The sequence below is a fragment of the Bos grunniens genome, chromosome 26 (assembly GCF_055505025.1).
Source record: "Bos grunniens cultivar Pamir isolate PY7600 chromosome 26, Bosgru_T2T1.0, whole genome shotgun sequence".
Lineage (NCBI taxonomy): Eukaryota > Metazoa > Chordata > Mammalia > Artiodactyla > Bovidae > Bos > Bos grunniens.
Window position 1 is genome coordinate 48162625 of NC_141190.1, and position 19642 is coordinate 48182266.

At 43.3% G+C, this 19642-nt stretch overlaps 1 pseudogene; it reads right to left on the minus strand.

Moving 5' to 3' along the window:
- Positions 1-1129: 1129 nt before the first annotated feature.
- LOC147344547 (large ribosomal subunit protein eL33 pseudogene) lies at positions 1130-2454 on the minus strand (annotated as a pseudogene).
- Between the last annotated feature and the right edge of the window lie 17188 nt (positions 2455-19642).

Sequence of the window (19642 nt, forward strand, 5' to 3'; positions counted from 1 at the left end):
AGAGCAGGAGGCGTGAGGCTCTGCTGGGCCCAGATGTGGTTGGGAAGGACTGGCCCTTCCTTGCTCTGCACCTAATCAATCACCTTGACAGTCTCCACCAACTCATCCCCAACGTGACTAAGATCTCCCATCCCAGCTATCCTGGAGGGTCTACATTTGAAATCTCACCCTGTTTGCAGCCAGTTACTAACCTCTGGCCAGTGTCTGTATCTCTCTCTCTTTCCGGAGTTAGACTGATGCTTAACTCAGGCTGAACCCAACTAATCACTGTCTTACAACTAATTTACCCTGTCCCTTCCCTTAATTCCACTACTCTTATTACAGTCTGTGAGAGCCTGAAAAAGGCCTCCCTAAACATCCCCATTCTGCTCCCCAGAACCTATTAATACATCTGTCACTTTACAGAGTAAATGGAACTTTGCTGGTGGGATTAAAGACCTGGAGGTCGGGGCGAATCCCAGAGTACGCAGGCAGGCCCTCCACGCAATCACAAGGTCCTTCTCAGAAGGAGAACCAGGAGGGGTGAGGCGGGGACCCAGAGGCTGGAGTGACTGAGGACGGGCGTGAGCCGAGGGATGTAGTAGCTTCTGGAGGCTGGAAAACGCAAGGCGAAGACTTATCCTTTTGAGGTTCAGAAGGAGCCAGCCTGTTCACCTTGACTGTAGCCAGTCGAGATTGATTTTGGGTTTCTAACCTCCAGAGGTGTCAGACAATAAATCTGCCTTGTTTTTTTCCACATTTTCATTTATTTCAGTTCAGTTCAGAAGAGTTGCTAAGTTGTGTCTGAGTCTTTGCAGCCCTATGGACTGCAGCATGCCAGGCTCCTCTGTCCTTCACCATCTCCCAGAGTTTGCTCAAACTCATGCCCCTTGAGTCAATGATGCCATCCAACCATCTCTACCTCTGTCATCCCTTTCTCTTCCTGCCCTCAATCTTTCCCAGCATCAGGGTCGTTTCTAATGAGTCAGCTCTTTGCATCAGGTGGCTTCAGTTTCAGCATCAGTCCTTCCAATGAATATTCAGAGTTGATTTCCTTTAGGATTGACTGATTTGATCTCATTGCTGTGCAAGGGACTCCCAAGAGTCTTCTCCAACACCATAGCTCGAAAGCATCAATTCTTCAGCATTTTTAATAAATATAAATTCTTGGAGGGTATAGCGTCACACAGATTCTATGTCCCATGGCCTTAGCAGGAAGCTTACTTTGGGATTTGGCACAGACCCTGCCACTGTTTCCATGAGCATGAATTATCTCTCCCCAGATTGCTCTGCTTTTGTGGATTTTATGCCAGGAGTTGCTGTGCTGTTCTTTGCTCTATACACATAAGCACATCTCTTGCTTAGGCAGAATATAGTTTCATCTCGAGCATATACACCTTCAGCTTTCAGGAAAGATGTGTTCTCCCTCTGATTCCAAAGACCCCACCTGTAACCAGCAAAAATGGCCCTTGGACCACAGCCTTCCAGACTTATCTGTCGTTTTGGAAGTCCTGTTCCCAGAGGCCTCCACAGCGTCCAAGATGGCTAAATGAGAAAGGCCTCTGCCTTGTTTTAAGTCACTAATTTTTGGTAACTTGTTCCAGCAGGAACTGGTGCAGGTGGGGAGAAAGGCCTTGCTCAAGGCCTCTGGATTGTCAGGACCCTGTCTCTCCACAGACAATCTTTGTGTGAGCTGGTCTTGGCTCTGTGAATTGGGCCATCTTTTAAAGCCCAGGACACATTGAGACTAGACCCAGAACAAAAACTAGTCATCACCCAAGGGGCAAGAGTACCAGCTGTGTGCTGAGCACCAGTCATGTACCAGCCCGTATAGGAAGGCAGGAGACATATTGTTGTGATCTCAGCCAGCATCAGAGCCTTCTGTGTCCCCACCCCTTCTGCAGGAATAATTCCACATGATATGTGAATTTGTCTAGAGAAAATCGTACCTGACAAAGTTTCACTTGCTTTAAATGATGAATTAAAAAAAAAGAAAACAGAAAGATTGGGGTGTTAGTATTCATTTCATAATTCAATCAATACACTACTCCTGATGATAGAACCAAATTAGAACATTAGATGCAATATTTAAATTAAAAACGTAACCAGCAGAAACAATATTAATGGTGATATCAAACATAGGGAGAAATTAGTGAGATGGGGATAGTGAGAGTTGACATCTAGCTGCAGCAGGGGCGTGATCACTGTTAAAATATTGAAATAGTTCCAGAGAACTTGGTAAACAGTCACTGCTCCTGTCTCCTCCCCTCCCCACCGCCCACCACCAGTCCTTCCACTGGATTGAAATCCCCCAATTCAGCAACTAATGGGTTAACAGCTGACCCGTCAGCACACCTGTGGAGCCCAGCACCTTGGACAGTGCCAAGCCTGATGGCTAATGCCTGGCACACTTGTCCTCAAAGACTTTCAATGTCACCCCTGAGTACAAGTAAGTAAAATCCTTACCCTCCACATTAACGTATCGATTTATATTGTACAGACCTGATAAATCAAGATATGCTTGTAACTAGAATTATAGGCATGTTACCTTCACATATGAAGGCCAAGTGGGAAGGCAGAGAGGACAGGGAGCAGAACGGAGGGGAGGGGCAGGGTGGGGAGCACTGCTTTCCATCCTCAAGGCTTCTGAGCTATTTATTACCATCTACATGCTTCCCTCTCGTAAATAAACATTAGACACCTCATGTTCCCCAAGTCCCAGATCATGCTCCTCTTCCAGGCTGTGGACGAGGACTACACGTCTCAGGCTCCCTGCAGCTACACCAGGGCCGTGGGGCTGGGCATGTCCTGTGATCAAGATAAGTGAGCGCCATCCATGTCTTTAAAGTGTTCTGCTCAAAGCAATGTGCTCAGTCACCCAGTCATGCCCTACTCCATGCGACCCCACGGACTGTAGCCCACCAGGCTCCTCTGTCCATGGGATTCTCCAGGCAAGATTACTGGAGTGGGTAGCCATTTCCTGCTCCAGGGGAATCTTCCTGACCCAGGGATCAAACCTGCCTTGGCAGGCATATTCTTTACCACTGAGCCAGCTGGGAGGCCCCACTCAAAGAGTCTCTTCCTGTTGCAAGATCACCTGCGTAATGGAGGACTATAGACCAGTTGGTCTGAGAGCAAAATATTTTCTGTCCCTTGCTTAGTAGAAGATAAAGAAGTGTAAGTCACCATATCCAGAAGGAGCGACCTATGTAGCCACCTGTCCCCATGTTCTTGGGAACCTTCCAGAACTTTCCATAGTAGACGCTGGAGAGAAGAGGGAGAAAGTGGAGAACACGGCCGAGCCTGGGATGTAGCAGGGACTCAGGGACAGGCAGCTACAGTTTAACCACCCAAGGAATAGGTGTTAGGATCAAAGAGTGTCTCTCTTCACAGTCCTGGCAGACGCTGATGGTCCCGAGCCCTGAGAGGCAGACATCAAGCCCACAGCTCAGCCCTGATCCTGTAGAGCCTCAGGGCGGCTGCGGAGGCTTTGCAACCCACAGTTCTGCTAAGGGGAGCTGCCTCCCAGTAACCTGGGGTTGCGTTTACTGAGAAGCACGAGGCCACTCTTCATATATTTTTAATATTCTAGTTATCATGCAAAATCTCATCGATGAGAAAGTTTAAGCAGTGTGCAAACAAGGCAGCCTGCCGAGCCACGTTAAGATACCTAGCACACCATGTCAACACGACAAGCCTCACGTCGTGTTTCTGATTATATTTAATAACACTAAATTAGCTTTTCTTCATGTAACATATTGTGCCTGCGATGCTATTTGTTTGAACTAAAAACACCCTTCCTACTTTTCTGTTGTAATAAAAGGACTCACGTGGTGACCAAAATTTCTAGCCATTTTTATGCATTTGCAGAACAGTAGGAACACGGAGCAATTCGTCTCTGAAACCAGTCAGAGACAGGCGTGCTGAAATGGGCTCCATTACCCAGGGCACGGCGGATTGTTCCAGACATCTGGGAATGGAGCGGCTACTCACAGGGGGACCCAGACCATGCCATCCTGAGGGCATGGCTCTCGCTTCTCCTTCCTGCACCCGGGGCTGGGAGGATGAGGCCAGAAATGCATCAGCAGGCACTCATGCACTCCAGCCCTTCAGGGCCAAGCAGGGGGAGCTTGGCTGCAGGGGCCTTGGGACATGTCCACCTTGTCACACATGCAGACTGGGGCTGTAACTGCCAGCGGAGCAGTGGGGACCTGGGCAATGACCCCTCCTGGTCGAGGAGAGGTGCCCGTCCAGCAAGAGCATATAGGGGTTTAGCGCTCGTACTGCTAGCCTTGGGCTTCATTCTGATGCTAGACTTTTTCATCCTCCGTTGATGCCCCAGATAATTTTGCATTTAAGTGTAAGGCTTACTTCCTGCCCATTTCTAAGCCAGTGAAGATCACAGGACGTGGTCGGGTTTGAGGCTGGGGGTGAAGGAGGCTGGAGCTCCCTGTCTGCTTTTCCCTTCCATGCTTCCTTGTTCTCAATAAGACTTAGATTAAGCAAATTCAAAAGACAGGAGGGCCCCGCAGGACAGGACACAGGCAGGCCCCAGGCTAGAGTTCCCACATGCATCTTGGCTCTTGTACAACATGGCGGGTGTTCAAGGTGGATGTGCCACTCTAAACGGAGCATTGGAAACAGACCCCTGGTCACCGCCAGCCTCAGAGAGAACAGGGATTCACCTGGTTTCTTTCTGATTCGAAGCTGTGAGGAGAAGTGCAGGTCGAGACTGCACCCAGTAAGGATGGCGGTGACAAAATGAGGAAGCAAAGGCCATTCTCAGGGATGGACAAAAGGAGAAAAATCTGGCTTGACACAATAATTCAAAGAAGAGACTGAGACTATTTCCCCCAAATATTAAACCTAAATATTGTGGAGCAATAATTCATCTAAAGCAAATGCCGGCTATTCAAATATCTTCCTTCTATAGAAATCTAGAGAAGTTAACACTACTATTAGATGAGGCTTAACAATGGCAACCCACTCCAGTATTCTTGCCCGGAGAATCCCATGGACAGAGGAACCTGGCAGGCTACAGTCCATGGGGTCGCAAGAGTCGGACATGACTTAGCAGCTAAACCACCACCACCAATATGAATGTATGAATTAATAAACAGCATGCAGCTGAAAAAATAAATATTGTATTTCATTTACAAGAATCTCCACCCCCCGCAAAACAAAGTAACTTTGAAAGCTAAGAGTAATGGGGAAGAATTTTCACTTTCACATACTTACATGTGCTACATGTATGTCCCAGACAGCAAACTATGTGACTCCACAAAACCCAGATGACCACAGCTGGACAAAGAACTTAGACTAAAAATGCAAGTCATGAGCTAAGTAAGGAAATAGGAGATGTCAAAAGAATGCCAGAGGGATAGATTATTCAATGCCTGGCGCAAAATTCTTTGTCGACTATGTAAAAAATAATCTAAATCTTTATATAATATCTCACAAAAAATACGTTCCAAATAAAAATAAAAAGTAAATGAAAAATAACAAGGATAAGTAAGAAATATACATGATTTTTAAAAGTTTGCAAGTTTAGTGTGAGAAAGGCTTTTCCAAGCACAAGACCTAAAGAAAGAAGCAGAAGAATTATTAAAGAGTAGTCTAAATAAAAATGAAAAAAACTGCTAAAGGAAGAAATGTCTAATATTAACATAAAATTAAAATGGAAACCATTTGAGAGAAGATGTTTGCTAAATATAGGATTGTATGTGCCAAGTCACTTCAGTCGTGTCCGACTCTTTGTGACCCCATGAACTGTAGCCTGCCAGGCTCCTCTGTCCATGAGGTTCTTCAGGCAAGAATACTGGAGTGGGCTGCCATTTCCTTCTAGCTCATGGTTATTAGCCTTAAGATAAAAAGAACTCTTGAAAATCAATAAGTAAAAGGTAAATAGAAAACCTGGCAAGGTGACTCACGAAAGAGAAACGTGAATGGTTAATAAAATTCTGAAGTAGTGAATGAGCATACCCAGCATCAGTCCCGTTCAGTTCAGTCACTCAGTCGTGTCCGACTCTTTGCAACCCCATGGACTGCAGCACTCCAGGCCTCCCTGTCCATCGCCAACTCACGGAGTTTACCCAAACCCATGTCCATTGAGTCGGTGATGCCATCCAGCCAGCTCATCCCCTGTCGTCCCCTTGCACCCCGCATCACAGGTGTCCAATTTGCAGGGCTCTTCCTGAGTGTCTGTGGCTCCTCTAGCAGGGTTTCATCTGTTTGTTCTGTTTTCCTTCGCTTTTTACTGGTGGTATCAGGGCCTCAGTAACCTGGTCCCGGGGAAGGGCCATTCTCCTGTCGTTAGCTGAAACTTTTTAGAAGGAAATTTGGCAATGCACATCAAGTTTGGGGCTTCCCAGGTGGTGGGGTGGTAAAGAACCCGCCTGCCAATGCAGGAGATGCAGGCCCAGTTCCTGAGTCAGGAAGATCCCCTGGAGGAGGGCATGGCAACCCAACTCTTGCATGCAGAATTCCACAGACAGAGGAGCCTGGTGGGCTATGGTCCACAGGGTTGAAAAGAATCGGACAGGACTGAGCACACACACACAAAGTTTATTTAAAACATGCATGATCTTTGACATCGTAACTCCATTCCTAGGAATTTTTCTGAAGAAAAACTAAAATAAGTGCAATGATTATGTTTTTAAGTTCATACAGTAAGCAGTTAGGTTCAACACAGTACTATTTACAAAAATCAGAAACTTTTATCCTAAGAGTGAGGGCCACAATACCCACCTCTCATAAATCCTACGATTTCTGACAAAACACAGAATCTGGCACAGAGCTGGTTTGTATTAAATTATCATCCCCATTGTTGTTGTTTAGCCATACCATGAAATGCTGGATGCCATTAAGAAAAATGTCGGAGAAATACGTGGATTCACCTGGGGAAATTTGAGATACAGTAAATGTGGGAAAAGTTAGCTATAAAACAACAATTATAGGAAAATCCTATTTGTGAAAAAATATATATATCTGAGTATGTATCTTGAACATTCTGCAAGGAAATAAACAAAACATTAGTAGCACCCACCTATGGATTCTAGGATGATAGAGTAATTCTTTTATTCATAATTCTCTATATTTTCTTCTTCATCTAGAGTGATCATGTATTTCTAGGGCAATAAAACAAAGTATTTAAACTAGGAAGACTATGTAGGTACAAATGAAATACTTGTGACACAGTGGAGAGTGAGACAATATCCCAACTGGCCTATACGCTGATTTCAGCCTGGTAGAAACACCCGCACATGTGGAAGGCTGGAGGTCTGCGAGCGGAAATGAGCCAAGTTGAGCTGTGGGATGCGGCTACCTCCTCACCCCAGCAGAGAGGGGCTCGCGCCCTGAACTCTGAACTTTACGAGCTTCTGCTCTGACCCTGCACCTGCTCAGAAGACAAGGTCATGAGGTCTGCGGGTTGGATGCTCACCTGGAGTTCACGGTCCCTGGTGGAGCCCAGCCCATCTCCCCTGTGACGTCTACCGCTGAAGACACGTCCACTCAGAGGCTCCAAGGCTGGCCCCGGGGCTCACTGTGGGTGAGTGAGTGCGGACAGGGCTTGCGTGCAAGGTCCTCAAAGTGTGAGAGGTGGTCAGAGGTGCAAAGAGAGACACGTGGTCCGAGGCCAGGGGCCAGCTCTCCTGCTGCCACGCCCAGAGAGGGACAGGAGGAGCCCCGCTCCTAACTCGAAACTCCAGCCTCCCTTCCAGGGAGCCTTCCTCGCCCGCAGAGGGGGAGCCGCAGCACCTACCTGGCAGATTAGCTAGTCGCATCGGCACCTCTTCTTAGTGAGCCCCACAACCCGTGTCCACGTGAGCCTTGCTCAGGACCTACTATGTCAGGGCTGGTCTTGGGCGGCAAGGCTATCACTTCCATGCCTGTTGTTGTCTTTGATGTTTTATTTTCTTTGCTATCGTTGCAAGCGGCCTTTTTCATTACAAAAGCTAAAAATAAGGAAATATCAGCCAAATGGTCCATTTCCCTTAGACTGAGGCTTGTGACGGCCTGCTGGGGGTCCTGTGCCCACTCCCATTGGTTCACAGGCCGCACACCTGTCTTTCCCACCTTCTGGCCCACAGTCAGCCTCTTTCCCCACCCAGCCGCCCCAGCCCTGTGTCGTCTCCCCAGATCCAGAGGCCTCCACTGGCCCTGGCTTCACAGCTCCCACAGTTCCACGTGTCTTGGTCCAGCCCGCATCCTGGAAGCTTGGAATTCCCACAGGCTTCGGCTGCTTGTCCCAGTAGTCTGGGGGCTTTTCCAGCAAGATCTGCACTGAGTCCTGGGCCGAGGCCTCTGCTGGACCCTTGGCTTGAGGGTCTCAACTGTCCACCTCTGGTGCCCCTGTCTCCAGGTGGGGCCTCCAACTGTAGGCACGGTTCAAACCCGAAGTCCACCTAATGATGGCCTCCCTTCGGGACAGTCCCTGCTTCTTCCTCCACACACACACACACACACACACGTGTGTGTGTAAGCACACAGGAAGAAACGAGATGCTGTCCCTGGTTTGCATTGGCATGACTGTCTCTCTCAGGCTGGCAGCTGCTCTTCAGGGAGAGTAACTGTGATGGACGGGACCCCAGGGGCGCCAACTGGACCTTCAAACTACATCGAGCTGCTCCTATCTGAACAGAGGGGCTGGGACCCGAGGGCGCAGAGCACACCCAGTGACGTGGACTTACAAGCACAGGGTGTGAAATAGAAGCGGCTCGAGAAACACTGGATGAATTCAGTCTACAGTTCAGGATCAAGAGGACAGGAGGCCAGCTCCATGTTAAAACGCCAAAGACCAGTCTGACTCGCTTCTGTCCCACGCGTGGACACAGATGCTCCCTTCTCTGGCTTCAGACACACAGTAATCCTTACTCAGGTTTTAACCTGGAGGGGATTCAGGGGTTCATAAATCTGGATGGGAAAAATTACTGAGACGTGACATATCTTTAATTCTGAATGCAGGCAGCAAACCATGGTGCTTTCAGCGGTAAGGACAGAAATCAGGAGAAGCTTTGAGATGTCTGCTACAAACATGATGCGACATGAAGTGTCAGGCATTTTCAGCATCCCCGCTACAAAGAGCATTGATCACTCCTGACCAGACCAGGTCACTGGTGTGTTAAAGAAGCAGGCATCACACAGTTACTCTAGTGTCTGTACCATCCTTTTTTTTTTCTAATACCTGATAACTTAATTTCAGTTGTTCTTTGCTGGCTCAGACGGTAAAGAATCTGCCTTTACCTGCAACTCAAGAGACCTGGGTTCGAGCCCTGGGTTGGGAAGATCCCCCGGAGAAGGGAATGGCTGCCCACGCGAGTATTCTTGCCTGGAGAATCCCATGGACAGAGGAGCCCAGGTGTTTCCTACGACCAGTGCATTCTCTCGGCAACGCTCTGTTTTCACAGTCCATGGGGTCGCAAAGAGTCGGACACATCTGAGAGACTAACACTTTCACTTTGAACAATATTTGGCTCTATTTCATAGATTTTTAAATACATTGTTTCAGAAGGGGCGTCCAAAGGTCCTGCAAACGCCAAAGGGGCCACAGAAAAGAAAATGCCCCAAAGGGGCCACAGAAAAGAAAAAGCCCCAAAGGGGCCACAGAAAAGAAAATGCCCCAAAGGGGCCACAGAAAAGAAAAAGCCCCAAAGGGGCCACAGAAAAGAAAATGCCCCAAAGGGGCCACAGAAAAGAAAATGCCGCAGCCCGGCCCCCGCCCCCACCAAGGTGCCATGAGCTTAATGCCCCATTAGTCAGTACCTTCAGGTTGCAAACTAGGCAAAACAGATCTTTTCCAAGGGAACCAGTCCTCGTTCCAGACCTCCTAGCTTCCTAAATTTAAGTGGCAACTTCAACTTTGTTCCAGCACTCGGTGCCAGGAATGCAAGATGAAAGAGGGCCGTGGACCGGAGCCAACCACAACCAGCCTCTGAGCCAGGAGAAGGAATAGACAAAGCTGGAAAATAAGCAAAGGGCTTTGTTATTATGGTAACTTTGGCTGGTGTAAGTAAACACAGGCTTTAAAATGCTCAGGGTCACACAGAAGCAAAGATCTGGGGCCTATTTGTTTGGGAGCCAAGGATATGGGGAGAACCCGCCAGGATCATAATTCTGGCTGGCACCGTGGGGTAATGACCCAGAACTGGTTTGTTTTGACAGCTAAAACTCAAGGCAGATAGCTGAGACGCTGCAGTGTTAAAAGCAGACTGGCCTCTCAGATGAGCCCGGGACCAGAGGCACCAGTCGCCCGAGGACACCACTTTCTCTTTCTCTCCCACATGGGCAGCATGAAGCACAGGGATTTACCCAGAAGCATCCTGGAATAGAGGTTGGCCAGTCAAAGGAAAAGATGAGGCCACTGGGTGGCTGTGAAAGCCAGCACACATCTGGCTGGCAACCCTGCCAAGTGCCCATCTAAGCCAGAACCCACATGCTAGGAAAGACTGGAGGCAAATGGAGAAGGGGGCAGCAGAGGATGAGATGGTTAGATAGCATCACTGACTCGATGAACAGCAAGTTGAATAAACTCCAGGAGATAGTGGAGGACAGGAGACCCTTGTGCATTGCAGTCCATGGGGTTGCCAGGAGTCGGTTACGACTTAGCAACTGAACAACAAAATGTGCCGAATACCCCACGTGTCTCCAGATCCAATTCCTCCGAGGGGAAATTCTTACAATTCACCTTTCTTTCTCCAAGATAGAGGCTATGACAACCACATGACTGGCCCCTGTTTGAGAGAGGAATGTAACCCCTAACTAGGCATTTTTAAGTATATTGAAGGATACTTCCATCAGTAACACAAAATCCACAGAAAAGCAAATGGGATACGACCACCTCTCAAATAGCAAGCACCAGAGCCAATCCAGTTCATGCTTCCCCAAGAACATCCCGAGTCCAGTGGCAGCCCCCCAGGATCGTGTGTGTGCGCTCAGTCGTGCCTTACTCTTTGCAGCCCCAGGGACTGTAGCCCACCACGCTCCTCTGTCCATGGAATTTTCCAGGCAAGAATACTGGAGTGGGTTGCCATTTCCTACTCCAGGGTATTTTCCCAACCCAGGGATCGAACCTGTGTCTGTCTCTTGCATCTCCTGCGTTGGCAGGTGGATTCTTAACCATTCTGCCATCTGGGTAGCCCCCACACTACCCAAGGGCCGAGTAGTGATTGAGTGCAGGATTGAACACGAAGCACAACTTCAGGGGGCTTCACTTCAGTTCAGTTCAGTTCAGTTCAGTCGCTCAGTCGTGTCCGACTCTTTGCGACCCCATGAACTGCAGCACGCCAGGCCTCCCTGTCCATCACCAACTCAGGGGGCTTTAGGGAAACCCTTATGGAGAAGTGAACCTTTCTGGCAATGAGAGAGGACCCTGCTATTGAGAACAACTCTAAAAGCTGGATAGAAAAAAAATCTGCTTGAGGACATTGGAAACCAATCAAGACAGCCAAGACTTCAGGGTTTGAAATCTCAGAGGGAAGGGGAAAGCGCTGGGGTGAGTCTTCTGTTCACTGATGCTTTTTTTCCCACTGGGGTATTTGCCAATTTACAGCATAGGAAATAGAGTTGAAAGGAAAAGTGTAGCCCAGAAAAGTCTCGCTGGGCTGAGAAGACAACAATTGGAAGGCAGCACAGCCAGAAAATGAGAGGCCAGGATTCTAGTGTAAAAGAAACCCCAAGAGAAGCCAGCCCTCGTATTCCGCACCCAGTTCTCCCCAGGGCACTTGTCAACGCCGAGCAGTGAACACAGGGCAAAGCAGGAGACACCGAGAGGGAAGCAGCTGCTAAGAGGCTTAAAAGCTAAGTGGGGATCTTGGCAGACGCAGAGTCCTGGAGAGACAAAAATTGAAGTTCAGAGCTCACTAAGGAGGGGGCGGGGGCGTGGTAAGGACTTCAGGTTCTCAGCTGAAATTCCTAAGACACTATCGCCCAGGAATAATGCAAACCATACATAGATATGCAGGAGATATGGAGGACAGGGAAACCCGGCCTGCTGCAGTCTATGCGGTCACAAGGAATTGGACACGACTTAGCCTCAACAGATCCCCTAGAAGAAGGGAAAGGCTACCCACTCCAGTATTCTGGCCTGGAGAATCCCATAGACTGTGAAGTCCGTGGGGTCACAAAGAGTCGGACGCGACTGAGCGACTTTCACTTTCACTAGCCTCAGTAGGTCACCCCTTACACCAGTGGAAAGTCAGACTAGATGAGGTCAAGGTGATCTTCCCCCTACTCCATCCCCCCCAAGAAGTAAAGGGCAACACCATCCAGTGGCCGCATATCATCATACGGAGTCCTGACGTTCAAATAAAACTGACCAAATGAGACATGCAATAGGAATAAATCATAGAATTCAAGAGAAACAATTGAAGATAGGAACAGGCTCACAGGTGATCCTTATATCAGAGTAATCAGATATGAACTAGACTTATAATGAATATGTTTGAGAAAATTAATGAAAATAGAGAATTTTGTCAGAAAACTGGAATCAATAAGAAAGAATCATAATGAAATACAATATATAACTTGAGAGTTCAGCCAATTGATTTACATGAAAGTTAGACATAGAAGAAGAGATGATAAGTGAGATAATGACAGACCAATATGAAAGATCCAACATCGGCCCAGGAAAACCTAAGAGATGTATGAAGACAGGGTAAAGAAATCTAACGCCTGGTTAACTGGAAAGGTTAGATAAAAGCATCATTGGAAGAGATAGTGGGTGAGATTTCTCCAGCTCTGACAGAAGAATTTCAAGATATTCTACAAAGTCCCTGAAAGGATAAATACAGTTTTGATTTTCATACCAAAATTGAAAATCAAAGACAGGGAAAAAATTAACAGCAAAAGCAACCAAAGATAAATAAAGGGAAAATAATAAGATAAACTGCTATGTTTTCAAGATAAATGAAGAAAGCCAGAAGACAATGGAAAGAAATCTTTTAAATGATAGAAGAAAGTAATAGCTACTTTAGAAATTTATCCTCATTGAAATATCTTTTAAAAACAAAGAGCACATAAAGTTTGAAAAATGAGAATGTGTATTTATAGTACACCCATACTAAAAGAAACATTAAAGCACATTATTAAGCTACAAAGAAAATGGTAACGAGTAGGTTCACAGTAGTGCTTGAAGAAGCAGAGACCGTTAGAAAGCTTACACAACGAACATCACTCAAGTGGTGAAAAGCTAAAAGCTTTCCTCTAACACCAGTGAAAACACAAAGATAACCTACTCTCACCACTTTTATTCAACATAGATTTGGAACTCTTATCCAGAGTAATTAGGCAAGGAAAATAAATAAAAGATGTTCATGTTAAAAAGGAAGAAGTAAAACTCACTATTTGCAATGCATGCACGCACACTTCAGTTGTGTCCAACTCTTTGCTACCCCCTGGACTGTAGCCCAACAGGCCCCTCTGTCCACGGGATTCTCCAGGCAAGAATACTGGAGTGGGTTGCCATTTCTTCCTTCAGGGGATCTTCCTCACCCAGGGATTGAAGCCGCATCTCTTATGTCTCCTGCATTGGCAGACAGATTCTTTACCTTTAGCGCTACCTGGGAAGCTCAACACATTTATTTATTTGGCTGTGCTGGGTCTTGGTTGCGGCATGCAAGATCCAGTTTCCTGACCTTGGATCAAACCCATGCCCCCTGCGTTGGGATCGCAGAGTCTTAACCACTGAACCACTAGAGAGGTCCCTGTGAATCTACTCATTACCATTTCCTTTGGACCTCAATAATCTGTTCTAATATTTCTTTTAGTATGGTGTACTATAAATACATATTCTCATTTTTCAAACTTCATGTGTTCTTTATTTTTAAAAGACACTTCAATGAGGATAAATTCCTGAGGTAGCTATTACTTTCTTCTAGCATTTACAAGATTTCTCTCCACTGTCTTCTGGCTTTCCAGTTTGCAGATGACACCACCAATGACACCACCAAAACCTATTAGGACAATTCATGAATTCAGTAAATTGGCAGGATACAAAATCAAGACAGGGAAATCTGTATGTACTATACAGTATTTTTATAAACTAATAACAAACTATAAGAAAGAGAAATTAAGAAAACAATAGCACTTATAATGACAGCAAAAAGAATAAAATAACCTAGGAATAAATTTAATCTAGGAGGTGAAAGACTTATACACTGAAAACTGGAAGACATTGATGAAAGAAATCAAGGAAAGACATAAATAAATGGAAAGAGCTCCTACACTCATAAATCAGAAGAATTAATACTGTTAAAATATCCACACAGCTCAAAGAAATATACAGAACAAACGTAATTAAAATGTTTTAAAGTCTTTGCATTATTGGAAAAATGATAAAAGATTTAATCTGAGTTGACTCTAATGAGCTAAGAATATGAAAGTTACCCAGAGACCCACCAAAAATAATAACCATGAGAATAGCCATGAGAAAAAAATAAAAGAGCATATGACCATAAGAAAAAACAAAAGAACAGATAACCAGTAATCTGAAAGAGAGTAAAAACTTAAAGAATAAATAATCTTTTTATTCTTGGCATCAGGCTAGAGAAAATAGAGGAAACAAGTAAAAGCTAAAGAATAAAACATCAAATGTAATCCCTACACCAAAGTTTACATTAGGCATAAATGAAGTAAATACGCCAATTGAAAGACTCATATAATCTTTTAAGTGAATTTTTTAAAGCCTAACTACATGCTGCTCAAATATGCTAGATGTTGCTTGTTTTATTAGTAAGGATACGGTCAAGTTCAGAGGAAAAGAATGAAAGTGGAGATCTCATGCAAATATCAACCCCCAAAAGACTGCAGTATCTACGTTCATATCAGACAAAGTTGACTCTAACACAAGACATGTTATTAGAAATAAAGAGAGATTTTATAGTGATTAAAGGGAAAGTTCAACAACAAGATAAAATAATTCCAAATGTGTTCCACCTAATAAAATAGCCTCAAAATATATAAAGCAAACACAACAGAAGTAAAAGTAAAACCATAGAAATCCACAAATTTACTTAGAGATTTTAATACTGTTCTCTCAGTGGAAGATAGAATAAGCAGAAAAAATAAAATCAGTAAGTTGATAGAAGAAGTAAAAACCACAGTTAACCAATTGGACCTGTTTGACATGCACAGTATATACTACACCCAACAACCACAGAATACGTATTCTTTACAAGCTCACACAAAACATTTCTTAGAATCTATGTTGGATTATAAAATAAGTCTCAATATAATATGCTCTATGATCAGAGCAGAATTGAGCTCAAAATCAATAACTAAAAGATAACCAAAAATTCCTTCCTAATTATTTGGAAATTAAGCAACACAATTCTAAATAATGTACAGTCAAAGAAGAAATCATAATGAAAATTAGAATGTGTTTTTAATTAATTTTTATTGGAGTACAGTTGCTTTTCAATGCTGTGTAGTTTCTACTGTACAGCAAAGTGAATCAATTATGTACAAACATATATCCCCTTTTTTTAAGATTTCATCCCTATTTAGGGAACCACATAGCATTGAGTAGAGTTCCCTAGCTATACAATAGGTTCTGATTAGTTGTCTATTTTATACATAGTAGTATATATATGTCAATTTCAGACTGAATAATAATGAAAACAAGTTTTACTGAAATTTTCAGATTAAGTAATACCTAGAAAGAAATGTATATCCTTAAATACACATTTTCGACATGTGTAAAGGCTGCAAAATTATGATCCAAGCCAAATGCCCTTGAACTTTTTGGTCTCAAGACTATTTCATAGTCTTAAAATCATTGAGGACCCCAAATAATTCTTGCTTATGTGAATAATATTAATCCTTATTTATCATACTCTAATACTAGGCTTAAAATTTTTTTTATTAATTCTTTTTAAGTAACAATAATGAATCCATTACATATTATCATTGATAACATCATTTTAGAAAAAAAATTTCTGAAGTAAAATACTAAGTGAAAAGTTTGGCATTGTTTTGCATTTTTTAAAATTTCTGTAATGCTTAGCTTAATGGAAAACAGCTTTATCTCATATTTGCAGCTGTATTCAATCTGTCTTGATATTTTGTTTTGGGTGAAGTACATAAAGAAAATTTATCTTCACATAGCTATGTAGTCGGATAAAGGAGTATTTTAATAGCTTTGTCAGGTAATTGTGTAGGTCTTCTTTGATACTACACTAAAATTTATCAGGTGTAATTTTTTAAAGGTGAATTGCAATGTGACATCTGATGTGCATGCATTTTCTCTACTCCATTACACTAGAATCCATGTCTATCTTACACATCGAGTGGATCTTTCACTCACACATAATTTTATAACGTTATACGAAAATCAGGAGCTTCCCAGGTGGCGCTAGTGGCAAAGAACCCACCTGACAATGCAGGTTAGACATAAGAGATGGGGGATATATCTCTAGGTTGGGGACATGCCTGGAGGAGGGCGTGGCAACCCACTCCAGTATTCTTGCCTAGAGAATCCCATAGACAGAGGAACCTGGCGGGCTACAGTCCATAGGGTCACAGAGTTGGGCACAACTGAAGCAACTTAGCATGAGCATACAACAGCCATTTTGAAAATATTCATTTACTGAGTTACGCAGATCTTGCAAATATCAACACATTATCCTTATACACTTTTTTGAAATTATACTCAGTAGTGTCTCTACTTATCTCATTATGAATGTCTCAATGTATGGGAAAGCTCTCAAGGTCCTGTTAGTGGAAACAACCTTCTCTTTGCCTGGAACTGGTCCAGTTTTAGCACTGAAATTCCTGCATCCCAGGAAATTCCACAGTTCCAGGCAAACCAGCATGCTGGACCAATGTGAATGTAAGTCTTCCAAAATTTTCAGTTTTGCTTAAAAGCTTGAAATTTATCATTGGCAATAAATATCTCAGTGATTTTCCTTGAAATGACAGATTTATTTTATTATTCTTTTGAAAAACTTCTGCAAAATACCCAACTTGGAATAACTGTAACTTGTCTGTCAGTTTTTTGAGTAAAATAGCAATTCATGAAAAAAGGGGGGCTTGTTCATTTTGTATCACCAACAATTACAAAAGTATTCTCCTTTGAGTCAATTATTGGACTTCAGTATTCAACAGAAATGCTTTATGCTTATTTCTTATTTTGCTATACAGAATATTTATTAAAAGACAAATAAAATTAGTATTTTTTACCACTCATCAAATATATTTTTAAGTGAAACTATCAGTTTGTTTGAAAGTATGTGGCATTAAGGTATGTAATGACTACTAATACAGTGTGGTGTTACTATGCTAATTCAAAGGGCACCAACAATTTTATTCACTGTTAGTTTTACATCATCAATAAAAAATAACAACACAGTAAAAAGGTGATGAATATTGTATTGTTTTAGTACTATTATGAAAATACTTTTGACTTCATTGGGCATCTAAATTCCCTGTGTATCCCCAGGGTTCACAGAAGATACTTTGAGAACTGATGCCCTAAATACTCACATCAAGACCCTAAAAATAAAAAGTAAATTGGGCCCAAAGAAATGAAAAAAGGAACTTAAGAATTCAATACTGGGTTATTTGAGACAGCAGAAAGAGAAAGAGCAAGGTAAGAGCATAAACCAGCTAAATATAAAACAAAAACAGCTGAAAATAAACACAGTCTGAAACTGGCTTTTTGAAAAATCTAACAAAATACATGCATAGATAAGGTGAGACTGATCAAGAACAAGAAAGGCAACAATACTAATACCAGGAACAAAAACAAAAAAAGACCATCAATGTATATATTATAGATACTAAGAAGATGATATTCTGAACAACTTCATGTCAATACATTTGGAGAATTTACCTGGAATGTATCACTGAAACATACAAAACTGACTCAAGAAGAAATAGAAAATCTGAAATGCTTGATATGTATTTAAAAAAAATTAAACTTGTAGTTCAAACACATCCCACAAGGGAAAACCCAACATCTAAGTGACTTCTTTGGTGAATTCTTCTGTGTATTTAAGAAAGAAATGGTCCCTATCTTATTTTTTTCCAAAGCTTAGCAAATGAGAAATCACTCTGTCAGTTTATTTTTCAAAACCAGTATAATCTTCATATCAACATTTGATTAATGGCCTTATGAAAAAGAAAAAGAAAACTAAGATCATGCCATCTGGTCCCATCACTTCATGGCAAATAGATGGGGACAGAGGAAACAGAGGCTGACTTTATTTTTCTGGGCTCCAAAATTACTGTGGATTGTGATTGCAGCCATGAAATTAAAAGACACTTGCTCCTTGGAAGTAAAGTTATAACCAACCTAGACGGCATATTAAAAAGCAAAGACATTACTTTGCCAACAAAGGTCTGTCTAGTCAAGGCTATGGTTTTTCCAGTAGTCATGTATGGATGTGGGAGTTGGACTATAAAGAAAGCTAAGCACTGAAGAATTGATGCTTTTGAACTGTGGTGTTGGAGAAGACTCTTGAGAGTCCCTTGGACTGAAAGGAGATCCAACCAGTCCATCCTAAAGGAGATCAGTCCTGGGTGTTCATTGGAGGGACTGCTGTTGAAGCTGAAACTCCAATACTTTGGCCACCTGATGCAAAGAGCTGACTCATTGGAAAAGACCCTGATGCTGGGAAAGATTGAGGGCAGGAGGAGAAGGGGACGGCAGAGGATGAGATGGTTGGATGGCATCACCGACACAATGGCTTTGGGTGGACTCCAGGAGCTGGTAATGGACAGGGAGGCCTGGTGTGCTGTGGTTCATGGGGTTGCAAAGAATCGGACATGACTGAGTGACTGAACTGAACTGAACTGACAGGTCTAATAACTTGGATGCAAATTTGCCAAATATTAACAAACCAAATCTGGTATGAAACAAAAACGCAAATGCATCACATTTCCATGGGGTTTATTTTAGGAATGCAATGTTGGTATAGGGCTTCCCAGGAGGTGGAATGGTAAAGAGTCTCCTTGTCAATGTAGGATATGCAGAGAGACCTGAGTACAATCCCTGGGTCAGAAAGATCCCCTGGAGAAGAAAATGGCAAACCACTCCAGTATTCTTGCCTGGGAAATCTCATGTACAGAAGAGTCTGGGAGGCTACAGTCCATGGGGCTGCAAAGAGTCAGACATGACTGAGTGACTTTGACTATCAGTTTCATATTAACATTAAGAATCACATACCTGGGAATAAATCTACAAAAGATGTACAGTGTCTGCACAGAAAACAGCAAATCACTGAAAGAAATTACAGAAGATTGAAATGAGTGTATATACATGCCATGAGCATTGATTAACAGACTCAACTGTGTAATTATGTCAGTTCCCTAGAGAGTCAATAAAACCCCAGTCTTAAAATCCCGAGGCATTTTGTGTGTAAAGTTGACAAACTGATTTTAACATTTATATAGAAATGGAAAGGACAGTCTTGAAGTTAAAAATGTATTAGACTTTAATGAGAGAAAAATGTATTTCCCAAATCAATTATGAAAACTCGTGACGGAAGGACAGAATAAAGAATCCAGGCACACAAGCATATTCAATTATATGATATATGCATCTATGTACATATTCAGCAATGAAAAAGTGAAAGTATTAGTTCCTTAGTGTGTCCAGCTCTTTGCTACACCAAGGACTATAGCCTGCCGGGCACCTCTACCCATGGGATTCTCCAGGCAAGTGGGT